This window comes from Chrysemys picta, chromosome 9 (assembly GCF_011386835.1).
Source record: "Chrysemys picta bellii isolate R12L10 chromosome 9, ASM1138683v2, whole genome shotgun sequence".
In the NCBI taxonomy this organism is placed as follows: Eukaryota; Metazoa; Chordata; order Testudines; family Emydidae; genus Chrysemys; species Chrysemys picta.
In genome coordinates this window covers 85118312-85131752 of record NC_088799.1, presented here as the reverse complement: position 1 = coordinate 85131752, position 13441 = coordinate 85118312, and the positions used below count along the sequence as shown (strand labels likewise).

The 13441-nt window shown below is 42.5% G+C and overlaps 1 long non-coding RNA gene across 1 annotated transcript in view; it reads left to right on the top strand.

Annotated features, from left to right (window-relative positions):
• Nucleotides 1–13091, top strand: part of LOC135973445 (uncharacterized) — a 62217-nt gene extending 49126 nt beyond the window's left edge. The window contains exons 4-5 of the long non-coding RNA XR_010590283.1: nt 11956–12062; nt 12450–13091. This is a non-coding gene — a long non-coding RNA (uncharacterized LOC135973445). The remainder of the gene's footprint in view (nt 1–11955; nt 12063–12449) is intronic.
• The last annotated feature ends 350 nt before the right edge of the window (nt 13092–13441 follow it).

The window sequence follows — 13441 nt, the reverse complement described above, 5'->3', positions numbered from 1 at the left end:
GATGCATTAGGCCCCAAAATTGATTTACCTGAAAAGCTGTCATAATGTAAGAAAGAAGTTAGCATGTCCCTAAACTAGTTATCTTAAACTGGATGGTATTGGCAGTTTATTAATGGCAGAGATAACTCTGACTGCTAGTGGTTGTAGATGGAAAGCAAGCTCTAACTGAAATGGTGAAAAATCCAAGTATTGAGCATGAAAGAAGGGGGAGGAGATTGAGTGAGTGGACAGACATATGGCATAATTTAAAGCTTTTCTCTGTGGCACTTCTACCATGTATAATGTGCAGAGCTCTGTTCTTACATCTGAGTTTCTAATTTGAGCATCTGGAGAGATTAGAAATGTAATAAAACTGGCTTGTGTGATGTACACTGCTGCCCTGTACTGAACAAAATCTGAACTATTCCCCAGTGTCATAGCCTTGTGTGGCTAATGAAGATTTTTCTTTAATTTAAGCAGTAGAGGTTTGCGCTATTGGAGCGGGAGGATCAGCATTTCAATCTTGTCATGAAACATATGTGAAGCCCTGGGGGTAGTACAGTGGAAACCACAAAGTTTCTAGGTGACGGCATATTAGTTAAAATGTCTAGTTAGGTGTGTGCTATCCGGCAACTCCAGAGCTGAGTTTTCAGGAAACCTTTACAGCTTTTGCAATAACAATAGCATTCATACACAACTTTGTTTGTCATCGGCCCCTACAATGAATTGTTTGGGTTTTATCTGTGAAATTTCTGGCCAGTTGAAGGACTGTTTTTACAAAAAATAAATATAGTTTGGAACCCCAAGGGACTTAAATCCTTACAAAGAGAAAACAATATTTTAAGGAAAATCACATTTTGGGCCCAACAAGTTTGACCATGATTATTACTGCCAGAACCTTAAATGCTGTTGTGTTTAGCAAACATTTCCATCAAATTCTACAATCATTTGGAATGTTCCCTTTTTAAGTGAAATGAATGCTTGTAAACTGCCAGATGATTAACAGTGTTTGCTGCGATGTAGACAACCGAGGGCGCCCCGAGAGAATCTGCTATGCTTTGCTACTGTAATTTCCAGTAAAGGTTTGGTCAAGATTTGAAGCTGTGTCAAATGATGTATTTTGCAGCTTTAAGTTAAATTCAAACCTGCCAAAAGGTTCTTGATTGCTAGTTTTTCTGGCTGAAAGCATTTAAATGCGCACTCCACCAAGTCTCCATAGTGTCCCTTGTTCTCCCATTCAGAGCACTCTCTGCCTTTCCCCAACATCCTAACTTTTCTCCTCTGCCTCCTGACTCTCCATGCAGAGTAGCCACTCCCGCTTCCCTTCCAATCCCTGCCACCCTGACTCACCCTTCCTAATCCTGATGCTCCAACCTCCCTCCTCTGCCCTGGTTTACCCTGCTCCTCATGCAGAGAAGAGGAAAGAACTGCTTCTTAGCTGTCTTGCATATTTTTAAATAAACTGAAAGCCGCAAATCATAGTTCTTTCAGTCCCACCAAAACTGCAGTTCACAAATTCATAAAGTTGCATTAACGTTACCCCATCAGCACATTCAGTAATTCGTAGTGTGATGGCAATGACTTTTGCATGAATATTTGTTGTAAGTTATATTTATTTATGAGCTATAACCTTCTTCAGCATAAGAAAAAACAAGAGCTGGCACTAGTCAAGAAATGTTGTACACTGCGTTTTCAGGACCATTAATTTACTCACCCTAATCACCAGTTAAATTATCTCATCCTTAATCTTTTCCCCCTTATTTTGTCACTCCAAGGAAGGAATACTTATATCATGATGAAGATTGTTGTGTATTCAAAACAGGAAGCAAAAACTACTATTGCCCAGCTATGCTGGAAGGACAGGAGACACCGGATATGGTTTAATTAGACCACAACTTCTCCCTTCTAAATGTCTGAAAGTACGCAGCAGATAGAATTGTGCAACAGAGGTCATTCCATAATCATTTACGTAGCAGCCCCCTTCCTCAGGTATGTCCGCCCTCCCCGTTTACCCATACTGGTTTTCTGCCAACCTGCTGCTGGGACCCTGCCACTTCCTCCTAGAATGAGGGTTAAGGGGGGGGAGGCACTATAAAGGAGAGGGTAGTTGTTCTCTGCTGTACCCATCATAGGAGCCCTGAACCTCCCTTGTTTCCATTCCTTTAAAGAATACTGCCTTTAAATCCCTTGCCAATCCATTCTATCTGATTACCCTATCCCTTCCCTACACAGTACCTGCATTGGACCTCCACTACAAGGAGGTGCCAGCAATTAGCTTAGGTGCCTTCCCCCCCATAACTAGCCAGGTTCCCAGACATCTACTAATGTCTTCTTTAATATTAGCCAAAATATGTTGACTCCTAAGTCTGACAGGTGGATCCCATCCTCCCTGAATAATTCTGATGCCCCATATGCTATGTCTGGATGAGAAATTACTGACCACCCCCACCCCCCCGCCATCTATGAATTTAGCCACCTCTGTATTCACATCCCTCCTAAGGTTGTCGACCCAAGGTATCTTCACAGCTCCCTGCCACACCCTGCATTGCAACATGTCTGACCAAATAACTTTTACTCCTGGAAAAAGTTTCAGGATCTGTCCCAAGTCCCTCTTAGCTCTGATCATTAAGTCCATCCCTTTACACATTGCCAAATAATTTTCCTTGAGGTGAACCACAATCAATCTGGTGCCTTGGTTTGAATGTGCCTTTCATAGTAAAAAAAAAAACACAGTCCTTCAAATTGCTGAAAACACTGTTCAGGTGATAATTGTATTTTTTATTTAAGCATCACTGTGATCTCAGCACTATACAAGAGAATAAATAAAACCATTTCCTGAAATGAGGCACTTAGGCATGTGATAAATGAAGGGGGGCGGGAGGTAGCTGCCTTTTATGGACAGCCAGCCAGTAGCTATAAAATCCCTCTTAGTAGCTGTTCTCTAATTGCTCTACTTGTAAAGGGTTAAAATGTCTCATTGCTATACATAGGTAAAAGAAAGTGAGTGGGCACCTGGCCTAAAGAGCCAATGGGAAGGCTAGAACTTAAAAAAAAAAACCCTCCCCTTTTGTCTGTCTGTCTGTTCTCCCGGGGAGAGGAGGACAGGGCAGAGCTATGCTGTAAGAAGCTTGGGCCAGGTATGGAAAAAAATAATCAATATCATACCTAGAAACTACTCATTTAAAACCCCAGATATGTAAGTAAATCAGGAAATGTCTAGGAAGATGTGATTAGATTTATCCCTTTTATTTCTTTATGGCTTGTGGATTCCTCTGTGCTAACCGCAGGTGCTTTTGTTTTGCTGGACCTCAAAAAAGTTATTCTTGGTGTTTAATCCTTGTATTTACTCTTTTTAAATCTAGCAATAGCCTGAGTTCCCAGATGTATTTTCTTTCTTTTAAAAAAAAATTACCTTTTTAAGAACAGAATTGGATTTTTGTGTCTTAAGAGGTTTGTGCATGTTTTTTTATAATTCTCTGGTGGTGGCAATAGCTAATTTCCCCCCCCCTCCACACCCCTTTCTCAGCTTTTCCCTGGGGTGTGTGTGTGTGTGTGAAAGGGCTTGAGAGTACCCCACAGGAAGGAATTCCCAAGTGAGCCTTCCTGGTCTGTCAAAGGGGTTCTGCATTTGGGTGGTGGCAGCATCTACCAATCCAAGGTCAGAGAAAAGCTGTAACTTTAGGAGTTTAATACAAGCCTGGAGTGGCCAGTATTAATTTTTAAAATCCTTGTGGGCCCCCACCTTCTGCACTCGAAGTGCCAGAGTGGGGAATTAGCCTTGACAGGCACAGAAAAGATCAGATGCCGAGGTTAAAAAAAAATAGTTTGCTCAAGGGCAAAAATGTAGCACCCAGTGGAGTCTGTAGCCTGTACAAAGAAAATTTAGAGCGAATGTTGCAGGGAATGGCTTTGTTTCAACCCATAGTCTCAAAATGGTTTCATATTGCTACATCTACACTCTGACAAGGCAAGTGATGTTGATTTGTTTCTCTCTCTCTGTCTTTGTCACTATATATAGTATGCATGTGTTTGGTATATGCCCATTGTTTTTCTGTCCCATTTTTCTCCTCCTACAGCAGTTGGATGCACAACAACAAATGTATGTGAGCATTTGTACTTTGTAGTTCTGTTAGTATGTCTGTGCAAGAAGAGAAATGTATGTAGATCACAGTTGTGACTTGTGCAGTGCTGATGGATACAAGAAAATTCCTGAAAGAGGCATCCTCACCAGAACCACTGGACCCATCAACTATGAAGTGCGAGTTACTGAATTTTGGGAAGATGCAATTTCTGCTAACAGTGTTATTGGTGACATGCCTTCCTTGTCATGTGACAAGGAAAAAGAATGTTTTGAGATGTGCTGTCACTCTGAAGCAGCTGCCCCTCACCAACCAACTAACAAACTTGAAGAAACAAGAAGGCAAACAGGAAACAAGAATGAGTGCAGAACATTTCAAGCAAGCTGATCCAGTCATTACCCATGGCTAAGCTTGTGTCTTTGGATAGAACGCAGCATTTTTCTTCTGTTATTGCTGGGGAAAAGCTCAATCCGTTAACTCTGAATTAAAATAAAGCTGAAGATGCTTTCACTGAGAAGGGTTATAATCATTGGAAGAAGGTGACAGTAAGGTTTGAAGAACATGACAAAAGTGATCTTCATCACAAACTCAAGATGAAGTATCTGACACAAGTCTCACTGTCCTAGTGCAACTGAATGACCAGCTACAGTCTGACCAAATTGTACAGTGAAGGATGTTGATGATTCTGCTATCCAGCTTGCATTTCTTATTAGGGTAAGGCATGGCAATATGTGGACATGATGACATTCTGGAAAACCTCTAAGAGCTGAAGACAATCCAAATGTCAATGCATGGGTTGCATAAGATTGTGAATTATCTCTCTTACGGGAAATGTGCTTCTACAAAGCAAAGTAAGAAAAATCCAACAATACTGTTGGTATGGTGGTATTGCTGTTGAAGCCACTGACCTATCTTAAAAGGAACAAATGGCTATTTGTGTTAGATGAGTTGACAAATTATTTGACATTCACAAAGAAGGCATAGTCCTTGTACAGCCAGACAAAACTGATGTGCAAATCTGTGCACAGTTGTGAAAGGTACACTGGTTAGTTGGATGTTACCCAGTTCTGCCTCACAGGGTCAAGCTTATGATGGAGTGGGTAACATAGCTGGGAAATTTCACAGACTTGCTGCACAGATATGGGAAATAGAACCATCAGCATTATATGTACCCTGTTTAGTACACTGTTTAAACTTGTGCCTGCAGAATGCCAGGCACCAGTGTCACAATAAGGAATGCTTTAGGTATTTTGCATGAACATTGCAAAACTTGAGCAATCTTTAGCTAAACGGGTGGTGGGTTGGGGTTGTTTTTTTGAGCAATTCCAAAAAGAGTTTTCATTAGAAGACGCTTCCATCAAGCCTCTCTGCCCCACCAGATTGACATTTCAAACAGGTGCCATCAACACTGTTTTTGTAAACTACCATGCTCTTTTGGAATTATTGCCATGAAATCAGTTACTTGAGCTGTTCTCATTGAACAGTTCAAGGTATATTTTTGGCCTTCAATTAGCCCATCTAATATTCAGTTCAGCTGAACAGACTTCCCAAGTTCTGCAAAGAAAAGTCATCTTTGCAAGAAGGCTTACAATCTGAGTGCACTGTAGCATTTCTAACACATCAGAGAACTGATGAAGCATTTGAGCTATTTTATCAGACCGTAGTTGCAGAAGGGACAGACTTAACAGATGAGCCTTCACTACCCAGAGCGAAGATGATGGATCAGATCCTCATCAGTTTGAAACACCAGAAATCTTTTTAGGCAATATGTTTTTGGGTGAACTAAGATGGCAGTTTGATGAAACCATTCTGGGATCACGAAGAGCCATAAAAAAACCGTACAAATTTCTTGTGCTAATGGGGAAAGAAATCAGCAACAAGATAGTGAAAACTTTATTCCTCAAATTATTCAGCTCATGTATGCAAAAGACTTGGATCTCACTCATTTACAAAATCAGCTGTGGGCTCTACCAGATTTGATTCATGCAGCCAGTAAGAATGTTCCGACACAGAACATCATTAATATCATGAAGGTAGGCACTTCGATATGTTCGGTGCTGTCCGATCCGCTTAAATTTTGTTCTCTGAAGTTCATTCACTTTTGTGATGTGTTCCTCACTTTACCAGTATACACTGCTACAGCTGAGCAAAGTTTCTTGGCACTGCAAAGACTGAAAACTGTTCTCAGAACAATGATGACCCAAGAACATTTGAACAATACAATGCTTTTTTGCATAAACCAACTGCAGATGAACTGAAGATGTCTGAAATTGCAAAGGTTTCAGAGTAGCAGCCGTGTTAGTCTGTATCCTCAAAAAGAACAGGAGTACTTGTGGCACCTTAGAGACTAACAAATTTATTAGAGCATAAGCTTTCGTGGGCTACAACCCACTTCTTCGGATGCATATAGAGTGAAACAGATATTGAGGAGATATATATAAACACATACAGAGAGCATGAACAGGTGGGAGTTGTCTTACCAACTCTGAGAGGCCAATTAAGTAGGAGGAAAAAAACTTTTGAAGTGATAATCAAGATAGCTCAGTACAGACAGTTTGATAAGAAGCAAGTGTGAGAATACTTACAAGAGGAGATAGATTCAATGTTTGTAATGGCTCAGCCATTCCCAGTCCTTATTTAATCCTGAGTTGATTGTGTCTAGTTTGCATATCAATTCCAGCTCAGCAGTCTCTCGTTGGAGTCTGTTTTTGAAGTTTTTCTGTTTTAAGATAGCCACCCGCAGGTCTGTCATAGAATGGCCAGACAGGGTAAAGTGTTCTCCCACTGGTTTTTGAGTATTATGATTCCTGATGTCAGATTTGTGTCCATTAATTCTTTTGTGTAGAGACTGTCCGGTTTGGCCAATGTACATGGCAGAGGGGCATTGCTGGCACATGATGGCATATATCACATTGGTAGATGTGCAGGTGAACGAGCCCCTGATGGTATGGCTGATGTGATTAGGCCCTATGATGATGTCACTTGAATAGATATGTGGTCAGAGTTGGCGTCGGGCTTTGTTACAAGGATAGGTTCCTGGGTCAGTGTTTTTGTTCAGTGATGTGTGGTTACTGGTGAGTATTTGCTTTAGGTTTGGGGGTTGTCTGTAAGCGAGGACAGGTCTGTCTCCCAAGATCTGTGAGAGTAAAGGATCATCTTTCAGGATAGGTTGTAGATCTCTGATGATGCGCTGGAGAGGTTTTAGTTGGGGGTTGAAGGTGACAGCTAGTGGTGTTCTGTTATTTTCTTTGTTGGCCCTGTCTTGTAGGAGGTGACTTCTGGGTACTCAGACGAGTTTGAGGAGTGGTTTGGTGGGCGCAGTTTGAGGAATGCACAGTTCAGCGTGGGGTACATTGTGTCCAGAAAACTGTGTGTCAAGAGACATACAGGTTTGATAACTTAGTACACTATGTAGTATATTTGTTTCAGTATTGACCTCAGGGCCCCCGCCCCATTGTTCAAAGCAAGCTTGTACTGCTTATGGGCAAGAGGCCTTGGAAGAAATGGTCTTGAGGAGGGACTCAAAGGATGAGTAAACATAAGAATGGCTATTCTAGGTCAGACCAATGGTCCACCTAGCCTAGTATCCCATTTTTCAACAGTTGCCAATGTCAGATGCTTCAGAGGGAATGAACAAATCATCAAGTTATCCATCCTCTGTTGCCCATTTTCAGCTTCTGGCAAACAAAGGCTAGGGACACTTCAGGACATGATTTTGCATCCTTACCCATCCTGGCTAATAGCCATTGATGAACCTATCCTCCATGAACTTATCTAGCTATTATTTTTTTAACACTGTCATAGTCTTGGTTTTCACAACATCCCTTGGCAAAGAGTTCCACAGGTTGACTGTGCATTGTGTGAAGACATACTTCCTTTTGTTTGTTTTTAAACCTGTTGCCTATTAATTTCATTCGGTGACCCATAGTTCTTGTGTTATGAGAAGGAGTAAATAACACTTCCTTATTTACTTTCTGCACACCAGTCATGATTTTATAGACCTCCCCCTCCTTAGTCATCTCTTTTCTAAGCTGAAAAGTCCCAGTTTATTAACCTCACCTCATAGGGAAGCTGTTCCATATCCCTAATCTTATTTGTTGCCCCTTTCCATACCTTTTCCAATATATATTTTTTTGAGATGGGGTGACCAGATCTGCACACAGTACACAAGATATGGGTGTACCATGGATTTATATTGAGGGAATATGATATTTTCTGTCTTATTATCTATCCCTCTCTTAATGATTCCAAACATTGTTAGCTTTTTTTGACTGCCGCTGCACATTGAGTGGATATTTTCAAAGAACTATCCACAATGACTCCAAGATCTTTCTTGAGTGGTAATAGGTAACTTAGACCCCATCATTTTATATGTATAGTTGGGCTTATGTTTTCCAATGTGTATTGCTTTGCATTTATCAACATTGAATTTCATCTGCCATTTTGATGCCCCGTCACCCAGTTTCATGAGCTCCCTTTGTAACTCTTCACAGTTTGCTTTGGACTTAACCATCTTGAGTAGTTTTGTATCTTCTTCGAGTGCTTGCTCATGTCCATTCCAAGTAGGTGTGTGCACGCCCACGTGTACGGTAGCCAGTGATTTTTCCCTCAGCAGTATCCATAGGACCGGCTCTGGTGCCCCTTGAGCCCTGTGCTTATGTGCCCTGCCGCCCTCTCAATTCCTTCTTATCGCCAGTGACGGTGGCTGGAACACTGCTTGCTCTTGCAAGTGCCCTTAGTGCTTCTTGAACTCTGAGTTGTTTCTCCCACCTGCCATAGTAACCGCTCATTCCACCCGAGCACAGGCTTCCTCAGTGGCCTTCCTAGCACAGGATATTGGTCTTCAGTCCATACCTGATTAAGCTAGTTAAAAAAAAAATATAAAAGATATGTCTGCATTCTGGCAGCTGGCATGGCAAAATTATCAGAGGCATATTAGAACTGCTGTCTTTTATAAACCTGTAAAACGTGGGGTTTAAGATGAAAAAAGGACTGACATTATCATAACTCAGAATAACCTGGTCTTTGTGTATACAGTTTCAACTGGATACAGTATTCTTCACTTCCTGTTATAAACTGTAGTGTTGGTATGTGCTTTAAAACAGTCACTGTATCCTGCTTCAGAGGTGGCTGCATTTCAGCGCTGGATAAGGTGATTACCATGTATAATGCAGTATATGGCCCAATAAATGCAAGCTTACATATGAATTGTGTCCCAACATGTAGATGTCTCCTAAATGGGTGGACAAAAGTGTTTCAAAAGCAATATAAATATGTGCCCAAATTTTGGCTAGTAGCCAATTAGTGCACAGACCATCCATATCCTCAGATTATTTGTGCTCCTAGCATGAGGAATCTGTCAGGGTGAGGGGTGTGTGTCTCAGGTGCACCTTTCTGGGTGTCTGGGAGCCAAGATTGAGGTAGACGATGCCTATCCCATGTTAGTTGCAGGTTCACTGGAGGTTCCTTTTGCACAGTGCTCTGCTACATTTTTCAACTGTAATTCATCTTGCCTGTGGGGAACATTTTGGGGTGAAAAGCTCTATGTAAATATATATTGTTGTTACTACTGCATTGTTTCAGCACTCAATGGGGTTAGTTACTGTAAGGAATCTTTAAAAAAAAAAAAAAAAAGACATTGGAATGGTAATGATCCTTTCCTGACCAAATAGTAGAGATGAGTTAAGAAAGATGCAAAATCCTAAAATTATTTTTGAGTACCACAGCACCAGATAACCTTCTAGAAAATACTGAACTAAAGCCAAAAGTACATGAAAATCAGATAAATCAAGGGAGCATGTGAAATGTGGATCCTCTATGAGAATAGCCAATTTTAGTTTTGTGAGTTAGTAGGCTACATAGAGGGAGCCCTCAGAATCCTTTGTGACATAACCTTAGCAAGGGAAACTATTCTGGGGGGCTTTTGCCAGTTTAGAGAGGTGCTGTGCGGTGATCTTGCACTGCGATGGGTGGGTGAGATACACTAGTTGACCTAATCGGTATTGTCCCATTTCTAACCGCTCTCTAATTTTGTAAAGCGTGTGCACTCAAAAGTCCATTGTTAACCTCAAAGTTTTGCATTTGTCCTTCTATCTTTGAAAAGTAATAGAGGTGGATCACTCATGGACAGTTTTATTCATTGTGTGTGCTAATGTGTTAAACAGTTCTAGTGTCTTGCTGTAGTATGTCTTATTTTTAAAAATCACATGGAGGTGTTTAACTAGAACAGGTAAATGTTATGGTTCAGGGATGTCAGCTTAAGTATAAATGCAATATGTGTCTTGCTGGATTTCACTGAAAGACCTTCCACTCCAGAAGGATTTCAAAGCTGTACAGAGTTGCAGAAGAGAGATTTTTCTCTTTTCCTTTGTTCACTGGTTTTACTCCTCCTCCTTCTGTGGACAGCATATCAGTGAAGGAAAGGGAAAGTGCAGCTTCTAAGCAGTACTGAGGGCACAGTAATAACAGTATGGCAGGGCACAACTACAAGGTGAGAAGAACCTTCCTCAAATGGCTTGACATGGAAAACTTTCCTGCTGAGTGTGGAAGCGTTGACTGAGAGAGTGTTTGCTTTCGTCTCTGACCTCACAGTGAAAGATACTATTTCAGGGTTTGATAAAATATTTAAAGAGACAGAACAGTGGACTTTTTTCAAACACCTCACTATACAGAGCAGGTTTATGTGATCCTATATTGACCCTCGATAATGACCCCCTCCCGCAGCACCCCATGCATAGCTAATGGGGAAAGTCTTTGCATACTAATTCCTAATTGTTCCTGATCATGTGTTTACCTTTATTATTTTGAATAAGCATTGTATGATGTAAAGCAATGATAGAAATAAACATTCTTGATGTAATAAACTTTATTTATAAAACATGTATTAGCACAGTAGAACATTCACCCATTCCCAGGCAGACCAGCTGACATTGCCACACCAAACAGCAGTAGCAGAGCCTTACAGAAAAAAAATTGGGGGAGGGGGGAACCATCAAAGTGCATGAACAAGTGAAAACAGTGAAACCATGTACAAGACAGAAACCCCCTACGCTGGCATGTCTCCTGGCCACCTGTTCTTCTTTCCCCATTGGCTGTGCACGTGGTGCTGGGGGAGGGAGGTGGAGGCATCCACAGGGCAGGGGATCAATATGGTGGGTTGCATAGGGTGAGGTTGCCCTGGCAAGCCAGTCATGAGGCCTGATTGTATGTGCCATCCAGCCACGGAGTCTTCCAAGCTGCTTCTGGACTGCAGCATAGGGTAGCATGCAGGGGATTCAAGCTGTAGGTGGTGCCGCAGGAGCTGTTCCTCTTGTGGTCATTAGTGATATGAGCCACTCAAACAGTTCTTTCTGTTCAGCTCTGTCCTCCTCCCTTAGCCATCATTCCTGTTCCCAGGAACTGCAAAGCAAGTGCCTGCTTCTGCGCTGAAACATAGGCGTCGATTCCGTGGGTGCTTCGGGGCTGGAGCACCCATGGAGAAAAATTGGGTGTTCTGCACCCACTGGCAGCACCCCGCCCAGCTCGCCTCTGCCTCCTCCCCTGAGCACACCGCGTGCCTGCTTTTTCCCCTTAGCTCCCAGCACTTGCGCCGCGAAACAGCTGGAAGGGAGGGTGGGGGGAGGAGAGGGAACGTGGTGCGCTCAGGGAAGAGGCAGGGCCGGGGCGAGGTTTTGGGGAAGGGGTCCAATGGGGCAGGGAGGGGGCAGAGTTGGGGTGGGCACTTTGGGAAAGGGGTTGGAATGGGAGCGGGGAAAGGGTGGAGTCGGGGTGGGGTCAGGGGCAGGAGCGAACACCCACCGGCGCCAGGGAAGTTGGCGCCTATGTGCTGAAATCCTGTTCTCAAGCTGGGCAGGCATCCTGAGCCCCTCTCTTGCCTTACGGTCTGCCTTTCCTCTAGCTGCAAGTCCCTGTGTCTTTGGTACTGGACCGGCTTGTTGACCTTATCCCCAACTTTAACCATAACTTTCATCACAGAAACGCTTCCTCTTGGAACAGTCCTTGAAGGTACGTTGGCTCAGACTTTTGCTGCAATATGGGCAAGCTGTGGAGGTACTGCGGCCCCAGTAGAGGTTGAGGGGTCTGGAACTGGACAGGACATAGAGGGTTATTATCTCAAATAGCTCACTGCAGGAACTCAGAAAAAATCTTCATGGAATTTCAGGGACATAAAATGATACTTTTACAAACTGAACTTCAATATATTGTGAGGACGGTTCATACCGGAGAAGCTCTGTGCCTGTAAAAAAGTTGCAGGCACAATGGTAAGTTAAAAATGCAAATCTGCTTTTTTGGTTTTAGAAGAATTGCAAAACTACTTGGGTTTGGAGAGGTGGGTGGGTGGACAGGCTGCCATCAGTGGCTATGCTACAAATGCTTTTTCTATGATTTTAGGCCTTCCATATTTTAGAGGACATAACAGTTCTTGTAGTGTTCAACTGGAAAAGGGAGACATTATTCCAAGCTGCTGGTGGGAAACTTGCAGTTTATGCAACAGAAATATTCAACCATATGATGACTGAACAGAACATCAGTGAGTGGTGTGGACCGGTCAGCTACCGAGGAGGCCCTGGAAAATATGCCCTTCCCTAAAATGTGACTACCTATTTGAAGTTCCTGCTTCAAGGAAAAGTTTTTGTAGCTATCAGCAGCCAGGATTGGGTCAGAATTCACAAGATGCCGTGTTAGCTTCCACATGGCTTAGCCTGTGTATGACTGCATGCAAACATGCCGATAACCACAATCTTCCTCCTCCCCACCTCTGCTACATTTCTAGACAAAATTTCAACCTGCGCTTACAGCTCTTACAAATCATTTTATCACCTATGGACTACCTCTGACTTAAATGAAGTAGATTTGTGAATGGAACGCATTTCCCCAAGCAGAGACACAGTTGGCTGTTTCCAGGAACCTCAATAGGCCATAGAACGATTACAGAGCAGCATACTTACAGGTATAGCAATGTAATATTATTTTTTTAAAAACAGGAATGGCTCTAGCAAAAATTTATGCCACTCCAATAAAAATATACGTTAACAGTGTTCTTTACTGTTTGTATGTCCCAGTCACCATTTTGAACTCCAGGTGGTGGTGGTGATGGGGAGCCATGCCACTGACATACAATCTGCCATTAGTAATACACGCTGCTAGCTGGGCTTTCTCCGAACTTTTTCACTGGTTCATGGACTGGAAATCCTTTCCATTACTGTATTAATAATAATTAAAATGGAACCAGAAACTTACTGGGCTTAGGGGTGGCTTCTGTCCCATCTGTGTCTGCTGCAGGCTCCACAGAAGGCTGTTCCTCAGGGGGGCAATAGCTTCTCTAAGTATGGACCCAGAATGTGCTGCTGCTGCTCCAAAGCCTGCTCTGGAACCGGTTTCAG